A 19,414-nucleotide genomic window follows, 5' to 3' on the forward strand; every position below is an offset into this window, starting at 1 on the left:
CTAATAAATAACTTCTAACCATATACAAATTGTTCTCATTAACCCTTTACCATTCCTCTTCAGACCCACGGTGTAAGCCCAGAGAGTTCATGATGTTTGTAATAACCAGTTACCTTTCCCTCTCCCACCTAAGTGTTAATTGACACCAACTGGTTGTTACCTTCACTTTTATAGCAAATTTACCACCTTCTTTAAATCTACCAATCCATTTTTAAGACCATAAAACCAGCAATAAATCTCCCATACATATTGGCCAGGATAAATTTTCAATGTTTAACAGCTTTTTGATGTGTAGAGGCATTCCACAACTTGTGAAGCATTAGTTCCTTGATTAAACACTCTTAATGCCAACATCAAATTCAGATCAACTATTAAGTTTTTACAACAGACCCAATATCAAGTTTTTGAAATAAAATTAACATATATCACTTCACTTCTGTTCACCAGCGAACAGCATTACCATTTCACCTTCAAACAACCAATTTAATTCCCAATGAATTCAGTGTTTATCAGTTGAATACAGGCCTATCACCATATCAAATTTGTATCAATTCACACAATATTGACCATGAAAACTGATATAATTATCAGGCCATCTCTGAAATCTCCCCCATCACATCTGGTTAGATAGGCCAGTGTTGCACCAAGGGTGTAAATGGTGCATTTTAAACTGCTGTGTTATCTTTGTGCAAACAGCTTGCACACATGCAAGGCCCAAAGCAGTAAACCCACCTAACCCCAAAAATCTGATAAACCATTAGAACTCTTAACAATCAATATTTACATAATCAGCACAAGATCAACATACAAAGTATGCCAAACATTAATATACTAATGCAGTATTGCTTTAACCCCAAAGTTTTGAAGGATCATACAAATTATCCTTTGTCTATCAAGGGGTTGGTCATATATCTTGCAAGCTTGGCAGGTGATGGCAAAAGAAACACTTGCAATGCAGACACTCACCAAAAGTGACTTAAATGCAGCCTTCATGAGGAGAAGAGATAATTAGCAGCCTCCCCTCACCCGCCATTATGAGATGAAAGATAAAGGCGTCTGGCAGATACAGCAGCCGGTTCAGCAAAAACAACAAAACATAGTGTTGCCAACTAACAATAATAATATTGTTGTTGAGTGGATAGACTAATTTTCATGAGGTAATTCCATACAAATTTAGTTTACATCACAAACAACACAAACAACAGCACAAGTTATATCGCAATCCGCATGTATTGCCATCGCGATCCATGGATCAAGTGAACCGCAATATAAGGGAGTTGCAGTGTACATAACTCCTAAAGATATTGTAACAGCCACATAATTATCCTCCAAAAGGTTGTTAATTACCATATCAGAAATTCTCAATCCTGAAACATACAATAGAACAAGAGATGTGTTTTTCAGAAACACAATGCCCCCTATTGCGCCGCTTTGAAGCCATAACATTGGCCTTTGACCTTGAACGATGACCTTGACCTTTACCTTTAGCCACTAAAAATGTGCAGCTCCATGAGATACACATGCATGCCAAATATCAAGTTGCTATCTTCAATATTCAAAAAGTTATGGCCAAACTTTAACGAAGGTTTAAGTTTTAGGAACGAAAAATACAATGATATTTGACCTTTGACCTTGAAGGATGGCCTTGACCTTGACTTTTCACCACTTACAATGTGCAGCTCCATGAGATACACATGCATGCCAAATACGAAGTTGCTATCTTCAATATTGCAAAAGTTATAAAACTTTAACCAAGGTTAAAGTTTTGTGACACACATACAATGACTGACACAATGACAGACAGACAGACAGACAGACCAAAAACAAATTATACCCCAATCTTTCGATCCGAAAAAAGGAATCCTCTCATATTCTGTAACTTAATTTAATTTGTCAGGTTTCCGTCTTGCCATTCAACCAGTATAGTATGTATTCAACTAAATCAAGGCCTTAAGCGGGTATATACGATTTTGTCAAATATTTATGAATTTATATAAACTGAGTACAAAACTTATAATATATATATTTCAATATAAATTAAAATATAAGTTCAGATGAACATGTGTCAAAAAATGCAAAATAAGCCAGATATTTAATTCTGAAATTGAAAACGGCTGTACAGCCGAATTCGCCAGCATGTATACCATACATGTACGATGTGCATCTAAACTTACGAGGGGTGTTCCAGAAGTTTGTGGATTTTCGCTATAACTTTCACTTGGTAACATAAATGGACAAACAAATATCATGTTAAGAATATTTCGTTCTTTCCAAATCTACTCTCCAAATATCATGGAAATGCGTAAAACAATATATATATATATATATATATATATATATATATATATATATATATATATATATATATATATATATATATATATATATATATATATATATATATCAGAGATTTAAACATGTGCACAATGCGCACACCGACGCACGTGTAACGTTTCTGTTCAACGTCAATGACGTTATGAAGTTAACAACTGTCAAATCTTTTCCACATAATCACCTCCAACGCGAATGCACTTTATGTGTCGGGAAATCCACTTGTCAAAAGTGTCTCTATACCAGTCAGCGTCAAAAGACAACACGATTCGCTTTGCTGCAACTGTAAGTTCTTGTTTACTTGCAAAGCGAATACCGCGCAACTGTGATTTAACTTCCTGGAAGACGCGGAAGTCCATAGGGGCCAAATCCGGGCTCGGGCTGTAAGGAGGACTTAGGCGCTGTAACGTGAAATTTGCCGTAAATTCTGTTTATCAACGACATTTAAACCAAATTTAAATTCTCGTAACGCTCATACTTATAAAAAAATACACGCGTGCACCGCATGTCGTTACTGAGGTCTCTATGGCAACGCGTTTCAAACGCGCTTTATGGAATTCATGCATTTTTAGCTTATATATAAAGTCCGTGATAATTGGTTTGTATAATATGTAAATTTCCTTGACTTTTACCAGCAAACTAATAAGTTATAGCGAAAATCCACGAACTTTTGGAACACCCCTCGTAGTTTAACGGTTTATAATACAAAGACGAATGCTTCGGTTATTGCAGGAAAATATGTACGTCACTATCGGCTCGGGGCGCTAAATTGTCTTTGCTGCATTTTATGAAATTCGGCTTTAATGTTTAATTTTTCTTGCCTATTTTGTGTTATTGTAACATATTTTATCAATATATTACAATTAAACACATATAAAAAATCGTATATACCCGCTTTAACCAACCCATTCTTAAACTTAAGTATAGACTTGGAACCAAGAAAATTACTCCCAGTGTTTTAACACATTCATGCTACAAAGGTTGCCTATATCATAAATAGTTTTTACTGCAGCAATGTGTAATTAGAGGTGTCAAATTCCATGCCCAACTGAATCGAATTGAACTACTAGAACAAAGTGTAGAACTTGGTTGGTGAAATCAGACCTACAAAATCCAAATCATCTGAAAGCCTGCTATAATAGTTATGGCAAATGTGTAGACTCTGAAAGGTAGTCTGGAGTGCATCAACTGATCAGTGTCTGGGCCAAAGAATGATCTATGATAGTTACAAGTGGGCCTTGCTCTGTGAAAAGGGGGTTAAATGCATGTGCATAAAGTGTCGTCCCAGGTTAGCCTGGGCAGTGACTGCACGGGCTTATCAGGGACAAAACGTTCCGCCTTAAATGCATTTTTTTAAGAAGATGCAAAGTATTATAAAAGCGGAAAGTGTGTTCCTGATTAGCCTGTGCAGACAACACTTTACACACTTGCATTAAACCCTCTTTTCACCGAGCAAGGCCCAAGTATTCACTATTAATATTCATAACCAAGGACCCTAGGTGAAACTTACTTGTCTTTTCATAATCCACCATACAAGATACAATATTTGTATGCTTAAATTCTGAAATAAAGACTGATGTCTGCGTCTAAAAATGCATAAAGCAGAAATTGAAGACAGCAATTTGTAAATAAGCAACATGTGATTCTGTCTCTCCCAACATTCTGAATATCCCATTTATGCCCAGTGGACTCTCCCATCCTTCTAAATTGGATCAATTTATTTCCAAAATTAGGGGTGTCAAGTATATTTATTTCTATATTTAGAATATTTCATAAAGAAATTCATTTAAGCAAACAGCGCAGACCCAGATGAGACGCCGCATTATGCGGCGTCTCATCTGGGTCTACGCTGTTTGCAATGTCCTTTCTTCAGGACGCTAGGCATAAATGGGATATTCATGATCTTCATGCAACTGCTTTAGTGGCTGATAATGCTTCAAAATAATGAATGCCCTGCTTGATATGCTGGTTAGTGTCAGAATAAACATTCTTGTGTGAAGTTAACAAGCATGTCTATGTCTACAGTGGTGCAAACCTTCTAATAACACTGTCACATGCACAGTTTTTTGGTCTGCTCATCATGTCAAACTGTTTTACCTTACACTGCATCTTGTCTGCTGTCTCGTAATACAGAATCATAAAGTGTCACGTGAGACACAAAAATCTGTAACCTTTCTCGAATAACAAGCAACTTGGAAAAATGTCACAGAAATCATATAAAGTGTGCCAACATACTAATCTGTTATTGTTAATTGGTCTGTTGTCGACATCGGATATAGTCTTCAAATGAAGCATTTCCCATTTTAAGCATTTTAATTTGTAAATATTAAAAAAATTTGAGTTGATTTTGCAATCAATATTGAAATGCATCCACAAATACAGATCCATGATATGAAGGATATGAATAATTGCAGTTGTATATGTATGTTATATCAATCAAGGAAAACTGCTTTGTTTAAGGTAAATTAGTTGGCACTATTTCATCACAATTGAAAGCTTATAGCACAAAATTGAACTAACAAACCTGGGAATGTGTTCACCTTGCAGTGCAGTACATTGCAAAATCCCACACCACCAAAATTCCACCTCAGAAGACAGGTGAGAATCCCTTTATTTTTTAATTAAGAACACAATGGTAAACCCATTATCACAACTAAACAATGAGACTAAAAACACACATTATATCACTGCTACACATTCATGATCCAATTCCCAAATAACAATTCCACCAAAGAGGTAGTCAGCGAACAAAAAGGTTTAACTCCACTACCATAAACTAAAATCCTACACAAACAAATACAGCACACAAAACAAACAATTGCCTGAGAAATCCTGTTTCTCTATTTACATTTCGCTGTCAGTCTAGCATCTTGATTAAACACCACTGGGTTTATAAACACAATCCTTGATACATTTCAACTTTCAGCCTATTCATGGCCAGTATATAAGTTTACACCTGATGTTACTGATATCTCTCCACATTCTGACATGATAGCCAGAGTAAAGCCCACATTTTCATGTATCCATCAAAAGCCAAATAAACTAGCCACATCTCACGGCTAGCGCTAGGTATTTGCACAAGATCATCGGCTCAGGCTCATATTTTTGGTTTGATCTTGGAATAAGCAAAACTCACTTACAAGCCCGGCCACATTCTTCACCCACCAAGCTATCTTGTAGACAGGTACAGGTATGAGCACACTACCAGATAGACAAGGTAGCTTAACAATTGTGCCCCAAGTAGCTATTTAACTACATAGTAATTTATCGACACTGTCAATCAATGGTGTATGGTAAAGGAGCAGAGACCATGCAAAGGGAGGTAAATAGAGGCATCATCAGGGGAGGTAATCATTGGAACTTTGGTCAATTTAGTTAAATAAAATTCTTTACCAATTAGTGCAATGTTTTGAGAATTTATCCAATTGTTAACAGCATTTAAAGGAATAGTTATCACATACACACTTTTATGAATTTTACAATATATAACTATTGTCTGTAACATTCCTAAAGTATGAAGAATAAACTATGTGAATATATTTAAAAAAAAATCTAAACATAATCTATTTGAATATATTTTAAACAAAATTGTGATAACAATCATTTGAAATCCAACACACCATATTATCATTATAAACTAGTGTCTAGTACAAGTTCTTTCCCGAGATAATACAAGTTCCACTTTTAATTTTAACAAGAGCACCGCATAACGGGTGCCACTCTCGGCTGTGAAAGCATGTCAGAATAATTTTTTTTAGAGGTCAGAGTGACCTTGACCTTTGACCTAGTGACCCAAAAATGGGTGTGGCTTGTAGAACTCATCAAGGTGCATCTACATATGAAGTTTCAAAGTTGTAGGTGGAAGCGCTTTGATTTTAGAGCCTATGTTCAAGTTTTATATAAGAGGTCACAGTGACCTTGACCTTTGACCTAGTGACTCGAAAATGGGTGTGGCGTGTAGAACTCATCAAGGTGCATCTACATATGAAGTTTCAAAGTTGTAGGTGGAAGCACTTTGACTTTAGAGCCTAAATTGTTAAAGTTTTATATCAGAGGTCACAGTGACCTTGACCTTTGACATAGTGACCCAAAAATGGGTGTGGCGTGTAGAACTCATCAAGGTGCATCTACATATGAAGTTTCAAAGTTGTAGGTGGAAGCACTTTGATTTTAGAGCCAATGTTAAGGTTTTAGCACGACGCCTACAGCGGACGACGAGCTGGCTATGACAATACCTCGGGTGTTCTCCGAAAACAGCCGAGCTAAAAATTATGGCATGTATATCTAAAATGTACAGGTACAGCAACAAAAAGCTTTTTCAGGTAAGCTCATAAGAATAGTTGAAATCCGCAGTCTGCAATTTATCTAAGCGTTTCAGTAATCTAATTGTCAATAATTATTTGATTAACATCCTTTTATTGAGTTCAAACCTATACATACACCTTTGTATCCAATTAATTCTCATTTTTCTTGATCAGACATGAAAAGTCAGCAACAATAAACTTCCCCCAGGAACTTTCAAATAACTCCTCATCCCAGCCTTGTAAAGCTGATAATGGATCATAAACACAGAAATACACACCAAACATGCGTTTATGCATGTGGCCACCAATGCAACACACTTTCTGCCTCTAATTGCACTCTCATTAAACAGTTATTCAGTAAGAAACTTGCAGTGCAAAAGAGTTCTTCCGGAAATAGCTGAATGGTGAAAACTTCATGAGCAATCCCTGAGCTCACTTCCAGGACCATGGAAGTTCTACATATGAGCCTCCCTTTGAGAAAACAGGCTTGAATTCATGTGCGTAGCATGGTCATACATAAGCCAGTGCAGGTATCAATGTTTTCCCAACATGGTCATTAAAAACACAAATTTCTCCACAATTAATAGTTTTCTGGAGAAACCGTGCTGAGAGGTTATGGCAGACATGTGAAAGTTTGTATAAATCCTTTAATTATTGTAGTGGCTTGTAAATTAAAGCAGTTTTTTTATCCCCTAAATGCCTGAACATGGCCCGTTTTGCCCGATCTTCTACTTCAGGGAGCAACATTGAACTCATTTTTTAAGAAAATTTGTCAGAATTTTTTCTACATGTAGGCCAATACCTTTGTTATCAATGTTAATACACAGTTGTTTCAAATTGGATTTTGAAAAATTTAATTTTTCCAATTTACTTACCCTTTGTAAGTTCATGCCAAAATGCAGAGCACTGTCCCCTATGGTATTACACGACCCGCAAGGTATCAGGTTTGCTGGGGTGTAAAAGCTCAAAGTTTCGTCCCTGATAAGCTTGTACGGACTGCATATGCTTATCTGGGACAGCACTTCACACACATGCATTAAGCCCAGTTTTCTCAAAGCTCCGCTACTCAACTTTAAAAAAAAAAATCTCTTTTCTGTGTCAGTGTTTTAGGTTTTTGTTTTATCTTGAGCTGTGTTTTATTATAATGTTACATTGTTTTAACATTGAATAAGACTAATTATCCCCACATTCCCCTACATTTGTGTTTAATTTTAGTCATAGTTCCGACATGTGGCACGCAATTAGAAACATGGTCCATCAAATCTTGTTTAAACATATGCGCAAAACAGCATAAGAGAAGAAGCAACATCAATTAGCTGCCTTCAGAACAATGTGCAATTAATAACATTCATATAAAACATTAGGTTTCACCCAGCAGGAGCAATATAAACTCAGATGACATACTGCTGGCGGTATTAACAGTTTCGTCTGTCAGTCAGTGACAGATTTCAGCAAGTTAATTAGCAAGTATGAATGTCACAATCGTCCATTATATTCACTGATCATGTGCTGTATGTCGCATATTTAACAAGTGTTTATGTCTTTTGTGTTCTTAAAAACTGAATGAAAAAAACTGTACATTATAACAAAATAATGCACATAAAAATGTGTTTTATTAGGTTGATATAAAACGTAGATCATTCAAACAGAAACACGTAAATAATCTGTGTCTTCCCTTCTCAAAATAAAATACACTTTTTAACAAAATACGCTTTAAAAAGTGTATTTTTTCTGCATTTTTACCGAAAAGTGTATTTTTTCTGCATTTTTTTCATAATTAAGTGCACTAAAGTGCATTTTTTCTGTATTTTCATTATCTTTAAGTGTATTTTACTGTACTTTAAGTGTATCTTCTGTAGACAAAGTGCATCTTTTTATACAATAAGTGCATTTTTTCAATGAAGTGCATTTTTTGTGCATATTAGTGTATCTTCTGATTTGCAAAAAAAATATTCTTTCTGTACAAGTGTAGTTTTAGTGCATCTTCATAAAAAAGAGCAACACTATAGCAAATAACTGAAGTTAAAGGACAGAGATATAGTGTTTAATAGGAGGATTGTACTGAATTCTTTTTTATCTTCACATAATGTTTATGGTCTTATTATTACAATTTGTCTGCTCATAAAATATGTAAATCAGTAGAGCAGCTTTTAAAGGGAAAAGTACAACTAAATCAGGCTGTGGGTAAATAATTAAAAATATTGAAAGTGTCAAAAAAATTATGTGGGCTTGCCAGAATCAATTATATCTTCACAACATAAAAAACAAGTATTTGAACTTTCTTACACTGATATTTAACCCCAATTCAATTAATGTCTACCACATTGACTATTAACATACATTTTAAAAGACAATTTAAATAATATTTATAATATTATATTTATTTCCTAACACCATTCAGTATGTTATATTGAAATATTCACAATTAAATATAATATGCTAAGTGTGCTGTGTATTATTCAATAAATATCAGATAAGATCAGGATCAGATAAGAGATCAATTAGCATCATAAACACTAATCCCTATCAGTGCTCCATCTAGCCAAAACAAAGGGGTGTTTATAGAATTTTGATTGGTTCTGGGACCATCTATTTGAAAACAAACCATTTTTGATTGGTTGGAGCACAGCAAGTTATTTGGAGCACATGAAGTTAATTTTGTAAATAATTTGGTTTCAGCAACTTAAATTGAGCTAAATTTTTAGGTATAATTCAGCAACATTAATTCTAGTGTCAAATGTCTTGAAATTCTTTCAGCACATGAACTATTGTGTGATGAAAACAATGTGTATTTACTACAATGTGTAAATCAACAATAAGTTTGTTGCAAAGAAGATTCAAAGTGGGTGGTTAAAGTGATCAACAACTGCCGTTTTTGTTTTTTTGGAATGCTGAAGAACAGCTGTAACAGGTTTGTATTTTCATTTCTGCATCTCTTTTTAATTAAATTAATTATGATCATTATCATATTTATGTATTGTCACTGGGAAATGTAACTGGATGAGTAAATGTAATGCAATTTTAAGGAAAAAAACACCATTTTAATTATTATGGCTGTATTTTATGGTTATTGTCATCTTAAAATTTATTTATACCTATTTCTTGTCATTAATGAACAGATTTCTTTCACCCATATTTAATCAGAACTTTAATATTTTATATTTGAAGGTTAAACCCCAAGGTGAAATTTACATTGATCGGAAGATCCATTGGACAGAATGTGCATCATCGCCTGCCAAAAAAGGGAGCAAAAAGGGGACTACCTGATGTATGGACATGTATACCAGGCCAACTTGAGGGGAACAGGAGTGGGAAACCGTGCCCTGTAGCTTGTCCTTGACCAAGAAAAGATGGATTTGTTGAGAGGTAAAACTATATAATAAAGGTTATTGCAATTCAAAGACGTCACACTTCCCACCAGTCCACACAGCCAAAGGAGACCACATATATTAGTACATTTATTAACAGTATTTTCTATCAAACGTAATTTCTTTAAATTATTTATGAAAAGCGTTAAGTCACATGTGATCACGAGATTAAAATTGCAAAAATAAACAAACAAAAACAACAAGCCAACAAACTTGTTTTGATTTAAATTTATGATATTTATAGCAACTGTTGAACAAGATTACCATAACAGCAATATTTAACACTTACATTATAAAATATCTTTCAGGACCTGATCTCAAATGAGATCATGCACGAGAAGCGCCTCGCAGACCATGACAGTAGTATTCAGACCTGATCAGCTGGTGAAGTGCTCTATAAAGGGTTGTTTATGAATGCATTCTTTGTAAGGAACAGTGTATAACAACAAATATAGTGACAGGGGCTAAGCTGCTTAATATTGTCAGCCTGTATGCAGTGATTTTCTTTGGAAATTCAAAACAACCTGCACGTACTGGCTCTCAGAAGGGCATGTTATAGCGCAATAATGAACAAACAAAAAGGAAGATCTTAAAAATAAGGTATAGATTTATATAAATTTCATGAATACTGTTCATTTATCATATATTAGGATCCAGAATATGATTGAATTAAATGTGCTGCTTTTGTCCATATTAAAAAGGGATTTGGAATTAATGTAATATATAAAAGTCTAGTAAATGATAGGGAAAACATTTCACCTTAAGGAGGGGAAATCTTTAATATTTTTTAAGTGGAAACCACCTGTATTTGGCTGTTAATCAGTTACCGATAATCAGAGGGGAGAAAAATCACTGGTATGAGCTTGATATTTTCAATTGTTAATTCCAGATAGGCAATAGCCCGTTTGAATCCTCTCTTTTATGTAGATATGTAACATTTGTTTTTGTTTTTTAAGGTTTAACATTCTAATAAAAGTGTGTATTTATCTATTGAATTGTACTTTTTGTTTTTTATGTATGTGTTTACACTAACCTTTCATTTAAAGAATGAATGCTGACTTTAAAATGCTGGGATTTTTGTTTAATTTGGTTAATTTTTAAGCATATTAATTTGAAGTGATGAAAAGTACACTTGAGCATATAATGCGCTTAAAAAATTCACTTCCAACATTTCAAAAAGTGTATCATTTGTATGACTGAAAATGCACTCAAGTGTATTAATGCGCTTAAAAATTCACTTTTAATATTGTAAGGTGTATTATTTGTATGACCGGGAATGCACTCAAGTGTATTAATGCGCTTAAAAAAATTCACTTTCAATTTTGTAAGGTGTATTATTTGTATCAGTGGAAATGCACTCAAGTGTATTAATGCGCTTACAAAAATTCACTTTGAATACTCAATGAAGTGTATTATTTGTATGACTGGAAATGCACTCAAGTGTATTAATGCGCTTAAATAATTTGCTTTTAATTCTGTAATGTGTATTATTTGAATGACTGGAAATGCACTCAAGTGTATTAATGCGCTTTAAAAAATTTACTTTGACCATGAAGTGTATTATTTGTATGTTTTAAAATACACTCAAGTGTATAAATGCACTTAAAAATAAACTTAAGCGCACTTATTATCATAATAAACGCACTTAAGTGTATTATTTAGTGGAAAAAAAAATACACTTAAATGTATAAACACACTAGTAAAAAGTGTTTTTTTTAACAGATTAAAATGCACTTGTTAAGCAAAAAATACGGTGCCAATAACATGCGCATTAAATGCGCATTTAATGTGCATTTAATGCGCATTAAATGCGCATTTAGTGCACTTTTTCGAGAAGGGTTTTGATGTTTCTTTCTGAAGAAATAAATTCCTTAGAGTTCAGTTGACAGGTTTTAGTGTCAACCCTTTGCATGCTGGGAAATGTGTTGTCTGCTAAAATGTCGTCTGCAGAATTTCTAAAATTAGCATTTTCTTCGATTTTTTTCAAAGAATACTATCAGAATAGCAAAAAGTTTGGATCCTGATGTGAAACCACGTTCTGTGGCGTCTCATCTGGATCCAAACTGTTTGCAAAGGCCTTCAAAATTTGGTTCCAGCACTGAAAGAGTTAAATCAATGCCTTGCGATATCAGTAATTTAATTTTGAAACTTGTTTTCACAAGTGGAGAAAACAGAGAGTCAACAATAAAAATCATATTGATAAGCTGTTAAAGCTTATACTAATATTTGAAGATCCCCTTCAAAAAAAATTGCCGATATTGTCAACATTGCTTTTATGTCATTATAATGAGAACCGCTACATTAACATTACAATACAAGTCTTGTTTAATTTGTGCAGGAATGTAAACCTAATACTCCCTTGTTTAAACACATTTATTTCATTCTCCCATTTTTAAAGTGCTTAAGTAAATGTTTGAATCACCTATCAAATAAAGGTTTAGTAAATTCTCAAGCCTTTGTCAACCGTTACCAAATTATGGTGTACATATTTGTACATGTACTACCAACAATATTACCCACTGAATAAACTGTTTGAAACCATAAAATACCATGCATATTTTTTATAATAACATGAGGTATTATCATGCCAATTTAAATTGATGTATTGAATGACATATTGAATGTTTTAAATCATTCTATAATTTACAAAAAAGTTATGAGCCCAACACAAAATGTCCCACACAAACAGAGAAGCACAAACACTGGGGTAACAAGCTATATGCCCCTACAAAAACACAATTGGAACATACTTAAAAAAGATAGCCACATGGTAAGTCTTTTAACCCTTTCAGTGCGGGAACCGAATTTTAAAGGCCTTTGCAAACAGTTTGGATCCCGATGAGATGCCACAAAACGTGGCGTCTCATCAGGATCCAAACTGTTTGCTATTCTGATAGTATTCTTTGAAAAAAAATCGAAAAAAAATGCTAATTTTAGAACTTCAGCAGACGACAATTTAGCAGACGACAAATTTCCCAGCATGCAAAGGGTTAACCGTTATAATAATTGACTTGGGCATAACAACCATCAGTAAATCAATTGTAGTTTGCACATTGTGTATTCTCTAAATTTTTCATTAAAAAATGTTGCTATATACCCCTATAGCAAATCCAAGAACTCACCAGATACCAGTACAAAGGGAGGTTATCAGGCGGGAGCAAAGGAGGTTATCAGGCCGGAGTCAACATCAATCAATTAACAGTGAGCATACAAGATGCATTATCTGCAATGGATCAATGCAAGCAATAAACCACAGGAGTGATGAATAATTATTCCCAATGCAATTGGACTAGCGTAAAACAGGTCTAGCTCACATGAAGTAATGAGGGGATAGAACGGTTTAACACTTTAGACTGGGTTAAGTATGGTAGCTCAGTTAACAGATTATTATTGGTGTGTGGCCTCCTGAATGCAAGCTGCTTTTAATCATTATTGATAATAATGGATTGGCATTCATGGGGTTTCAAAATATCTTTTTTACTGAATGTATTAAATTAAACTTTTCTTAAAACAGTGACACAATACATATATTTATATTTATTTTGCTTCAATTGTCTTTTTTTATATGTTTGAGAAAATATTTTAGAGTAAATATTTATTTTATATAAACTATATTAGACATGACATATTTATTTCTGTTTGCAGTAAACACTTTTTTAATACTATAGTTAAGTAAGTTATCTTTGTTTTCTGTTGCTGAAAAAACCTTAAACATAATAGTGACTGCAATAATGTACCACTGTGAGTGAAAAAGAGCAACCTGTAACAGTAGATAACGCCAATAAACAAAGTGGCGCATAACCAATAAATTCAGTGGTTTGTTGCCTTCAAAGCACTCTCCCCTTCTCCACCTACACCAACAAAAAACAACCAGACCAACAGTGTCAACATGAGGCTAATAGTCAATAACTATCGTCAAAATCAGATAATTAAACCTGACAGCACAATGTCCCTTATGACAGCTGTTATTTCGCTTTAACAAATTACTATGGTATAGATCTGTACCAAACTGTCAAAACAAGCTTAAGTGAGATAATAAATAAATAAATAAATAAATAAGGCAAAATATCAACAACTTGTTGCTTGATCAATGAATAATAAAATAATCAGGTATTGTAAGTGGCTTTTACATAGAAAATGTTGAGCCATAAAATACACTGAAAGTAGACCAGGGCTTTTTTGGCTGATTAAATGGTTATTATTGGGTAGTATGGCAAAAAGTATCTTTTTCACCCAAATCTTTTTTTGGCTGATGAAGATAATATAGTCCAGTAATGAATTGTTTTATGTTCATTGTGTTACCACAAATTCAAAAAATAAATAGAAAAAAAAACATTTAATTTGTTTTCGCAATTAACAGTAACTAGACCCAGGCTTTTTCCGCTCCATTTTGGGAAAACGCCACACTGGAATTTTGGGAATTTCGCGTCGTGAAAACCCCCATTTTGGGAAAAAAAATAATCGCAAAATTGGCTCAATTGGGAAAAATTATCGCATGTAAATTATTTAAAACAGTGTTTCTTATATTTCAAAGAAGCCGTTAACTGGTAAATAACGACTATTTTGATAACTTATTATTAAAATTTTACAAAATATTATGAACATGTGTGATTAGTGCAGGTTTTTTAATCTGAATTTGGGGAAAAGGCTTGGCCTTTTTGAGGTGAAAAAAATCGCGGGAAGCGCCGGATTTTGAGGAAAAAAAGGAAAGTCTTAAATAATCATTAACATATTTTACAGTTCTTAAAACAAATTCAAGGCAACAGATAATTTAATTATGCAATACTTTCTATTTTCTACACCAGATCAGGTCAACTTATATATTTAAAGGGTAAAAAAAAAAAAAAAAAAAAAAAAAAAAATTTTTTTTTTTTTTTAATTGGGAATTTTTTTTTCAATTGGGAAAAAAACAACCAGATCTGCATTGGGAATGGGGCCGAATTTCGGACCCGTGGCATAGGGCGGAAAAAGCCTGAGACCCTTGCATTTCCAAATGGTGGGTATATGTCATATTCCGTTTATATTATGAGAAAAGGCCCTGTATTAGGAAGTGACTTATTTGACTATTTGTAAGTCCACAACTTAATTAAAGAAACAAGAGATGTGTTTATCAGAACACAATGCCCCCTACTGCGCTGCTTTGAAGCCATATATTTGACCTTTGACTTTGAAGGATGACCTATGACCTTGAAGGATGACCTTTGACCTTGAAGGATGACCTTGACCGTTAACCACTCAAAATGTGCAGCTCCATGTGATACACATGCATGCCAAATATCAAGTTGCTATCATCAATATTGCAAAAGTTATGACCAATGTTAAAGTTTTGGGACAGACATACATAAAACAAGATGTGCTTGTGAAGCACTAGTCCCCCATATATTTGACCTTTGACCTTGAAGGATGACCTTGACCTTTAACCACTCAAAATGTGCATGAGATACACATGTATGCCAAATATCAAGTTGCTATCTCTAATATTGCAACAGTATTAGCCAATGTTAAAGTTTGACGCAAACAAACACATATATTTGACATTTGACCTTGAAGAATGACCTTGACCTTTCACCACTCAAATGTGCAGCTCCATGAGATACACATGCATGCCAAATATCAAGTTGCTATCTTCAATATTGCAAAAGTTAGGGCCAATGTAAAAGTTTGACGCAAACAAACAAACCAACAAACAAATCAACAGACAGGGCAAAAACAATAATTATGTCCCCCAGTATAGACTGGGGGACATAAAAATCATTGAAAAGTTAAAGTATACTATTCATGTACATCATTAAACATAGTGAGGTGTATCTCGACTTGTAAATGATAAGGCAATCATACCAAGCTAAGCTTTCGAGTCAACACGAAGGAATTCTGCTCTAGAATCACACCATTCAATAACCTCCAGCGATGACTGTGGATCATGTGACGGCTGAGATACTGTATACATGTCGCCGGAAAGCCGCGTGTAAGTATTTCCATATTCTTTATATTTTACGTATTGGATTGAGCAGGTTTGAGTGTGTTCTTTGCGAGCCTATGTAAGAAGGACTTTGTGAACGTAATCCCTACGAGATTTAGACCGAAGATAAATATGAAAAAATATAAAATTGCTAGATTCAATATTGCAGAAGTGACATTACATGTGCAATTTTGACCCATATATTTGACCTTGAAGGATGACCATGACCTTTCACCACTCAAAATGTGCAGCTCCATGAGATACACATGCATGCCAAATATCAAGTTGCTATCTTCAATATTGCAAAAGTATTCATAAAATAAGCGATTTGGGCCACATTTATGCTCTGACCTTGAAGGATGACCTTGACCTTTCACCACTCAAAATATGCAGCTCCATGAGATACACATGCATGCCAAATATCAAATTGCTATCTTCAATATTGCAAAAGTATTCATAAAATGAGCGATTTTGGCCACATATATTTGACCTCTGACCTTGAAGGATGACCTTGACCTTTCAGCACTCAAAATGTGCAGCTCCATGAGATACACATGCATGCAAAATATCAAGTTGCTATTTTGAATACTGAAATATTGCAAAAGTGTAAATTAAATGAGCGATTTTGACCCATATATTTGACCTTTGACCTTAAAGGATGACCTTGACCTTTCACCACTCAAAATGTCAGCTCCATGAGATACATATGCATGCCAAATATCAAGTTGCTATCTTCAATATTGCAAAAGTTATTGCAAATGTTAAAGTTGGCGCAAACCAACAGACCAACCAACAGACCAACCAACAGACCAACCAACAGACCAACCAACCAACCAACAGACAGGGCAAAAACAATATGTCCCCCACTACTATAGTGGGGGACATAAAAATTATACAATGACAGACAGACACACACATACAATGACAGACAGACAGACAGACAGGCCAAAACAAATACACCCCCGATCATTTGATCCATGGGCATAACAACTTAAACCAATTTAAATCCAATAAAACAGACAAATATCTGACACAATCCAGAGCATAATATAAGAAGATAACAAATATCATACATCTCAGTCACATAAGTTGAGTAATTCCGCAATAACCATTGATGAATCTGATTAAATAAACACTTAATCATCTGTCAAATACACACTAAGAATACAATAATTATTGTACAAATCAAGTTAAAATTACAAATTACACTCTAATTACAATACTTACAAAAGATATGTCCAGTCCGTTATTATTTCTTATCCGATAAAATGATAATCGGAATTAAACCTCCATGCAGTCACAAACTGTCAAATATGTTACACATTTCAATGTCTTAACATCCACGAAAATTCACACACACAAAGACATACTTCTGTGGAGCACTGAAAGCTAATCAAACACTTGGCAAACATTCACTGCAACAACATCAATCCAGGAATTCTCGAATCAATTCAACATGCCCATAAATGAAAACCAGGCCATTGTGGTACTGTGTAAGTGATTAAGGCATGCGATGGGTCCACCAGCTTGACAGGTAGAATATCACAGCCACATACTGTCAACAAATTGATCTTCACTCTCCATTAACTGCCTTTTAAACTCTCTCCAATGTTAACCACTTTCCTACTTCGCTTGTCGATTTAACAAAAGTTATCAAAATTGCCTTGAGGTGACTGCACACAGCTTTAATGTGGCGTTTTACTACCAATAGCATTATTAGCCCCTCAAATATGAGCAAACAAAAGAATCCAATATTTAAGATTGTTATCAAATCGTGACTGGCCTATTACAATCAATATTTGCCAATCACCAAAGCTGTATTGGTAGATATAGACATGAGTGAAGGAAAACAGCAACAACAGGGTTTTCAATACCACTGCAAGCCGTAGCCTCACTAGTTCGGCAAGAGGGGGGGGGAGATAATGATTAGCAAGCAATATTGGATCGTTATCAAACGGCTCTGTCACAGGTTACTTGTTCAACAATCTCAAGAAGGTATTTGTAGTCAGACTTGAGATTACTGATGGATTACAGGGTGATATGATTAAGTCTGCCTTTCACGAAATGTTAAACTGTACATAACAGCAATAGAATAAGAGAGACGAATTAACTGGATTATTGGATTACCATAAACAGTCAACTATAAATATAAAGCCTTGCGGTTACAAATTGGAATTTTCATTTGTTTATACTTAATAAAGACCTATCATTTATAAACAGAATAAATGAAATATCTTAAACACTTTTTGACCTTAAACAAAAAGTCAAAAACACAATCTTATATAATACTTACTGCATGAAAATTCTAAATGTCTTCTATCAACAGTGTTTTTTCCAACCATTTTGGCACTGGGATAGTACCCTGTGCATTGGGGAAAATTATCATTTTAACTTAAAATGGGGGAGCGGTATGATTTTTATTTTGCTAACAAATACTTTAAAATTGAGAATAAGTGATTATATTTACTAAGCTTCAAACCATAGAGCTTCATAAGTAAATTAACTAATAGTTTTATTTGCTTTACAAAGACAATTTTTATTTTAATCTTCAAGTGGGAATTTTGGAAGTCCATTGGGAAAAATATAAACTGAGCCCAAAAATTGACATTAAAAACACTTATCATATAAATTGTTTTATTTCATTTAATTAAATTTCAAAATATATTTTTGACATGTTTTTTGGTTGCTTTTTTTCAAAACGCATAATAAGAATGTTAACGACAATAGAATCTTTTGTCTTGTATCTGCTCATCAAAATTAAAACCTTCATTTTCACCTCTTTACATAAATTTCAATGAAATCTGTCATCCCTATATAAACATAATCTGTCCTCCCTTAATGCAATTTGGTCAAGTAATTTTTTGTCTGCAAGGGACGCAGTCACTATGAATTAAGAAGGTCATTATACTTGGACCTTGCTCTTTTAGCCTGTAATGCTCCTTCCTAATAAAACCCATAACCCAATCAACAAAAACTCTCTTTCTTAGGTGAAAGACAAGATTTCCTGTGGAGTGCCATTTTTAAGCATGTAAATCACTTGCTGCTAGAACCACTTCCTGTCCGTCTCCTGGGATATCTCCCAACAATCCACGTACTCTCTAATCCAATCAATAAGGTAGAGATGACAAGATTTTTTCCCTGTCAAAATATTCCTCCAGGATTCACTGTTAACCCCCCCCCCCCTCCAGTCACACTGATTCAGTATCTGCCAATGCCACTAAATGTCAGAACTATCCTATTTGCTTGGCATTCTAATATCAGATACTATAGTTTCACACAAATGCACCAATGTATTATTATAATTATCAAAGGAGTTGTTACCGCCAAGCTTCTATGGGCCCCACACAATGAGAACTTCCAGGAAAACCGATTCCATGAACTGATTATCTGCCTCAATAGGAAATTCTAGACCTGATTATTCTTGTCCTCTCAGACAAAGGGTTCCTGATTAA

General features: G+C 34.3%; 1 protein-coding gene and 1 long non-coding RNA gene across 8 annotated transcripts in view; one reads left to right on the forward strand and one right to left on the reverse strand.

Annotated features, from left to right (window-relative positions):
- The window catches only part of LOC127880896 (arginine-glutamic acid dipeptide repeats protein-like), a 162,078-nt gene that overhangs the window by 86,913 nt on the left and 55,751 nt on the right, over positions 1 to 19,414 (reverse strand). The window contains exon 1 of one of the 7 annotated variants that reach the window (XM_052428377.1): positions 5,472 to 5,527. The exons of the other annotated variants lie outside the window; for them this stretch is intronic. The gene's annotated coding sequence lies outside the window, so the exon portion shown is untranslated. Of the gene's footprint in view, positions 1 to 5,471; positions 5,528 to 19,414 lie in introns of those variants that run through there. 7 annotated transcript variants of the gene reach the window in all.
- Positions 9,311 to 11,374, forward strand: LOC127880897 (uncharacterized). The gene is made up of 3 exons (XR_008049807.1): positions 9,311 to 9,546; positions 9,804 to 10,001; positions 10,312 to 11,374. It is a non-coding gene; the product is annotated as an uncharacterized LOC127880897 (long non-coding RNA).

The sequence above is a fragment of the Dreissena polymorpha genome, chromosome 5 (genome assembly GCF_020536995.1).
Source record: "Dreissena polymorpha isolate Duluth1 chromosome 5, UMN_Dpol_1.0, whole genome shotgun sequence".
Taxonomy (NCBI): Eukaryota; Metazoa; Mollusca; class Bivalvia; order Myida; family Dreissenidae; genus Dreissena; species Dreissena polymorpha.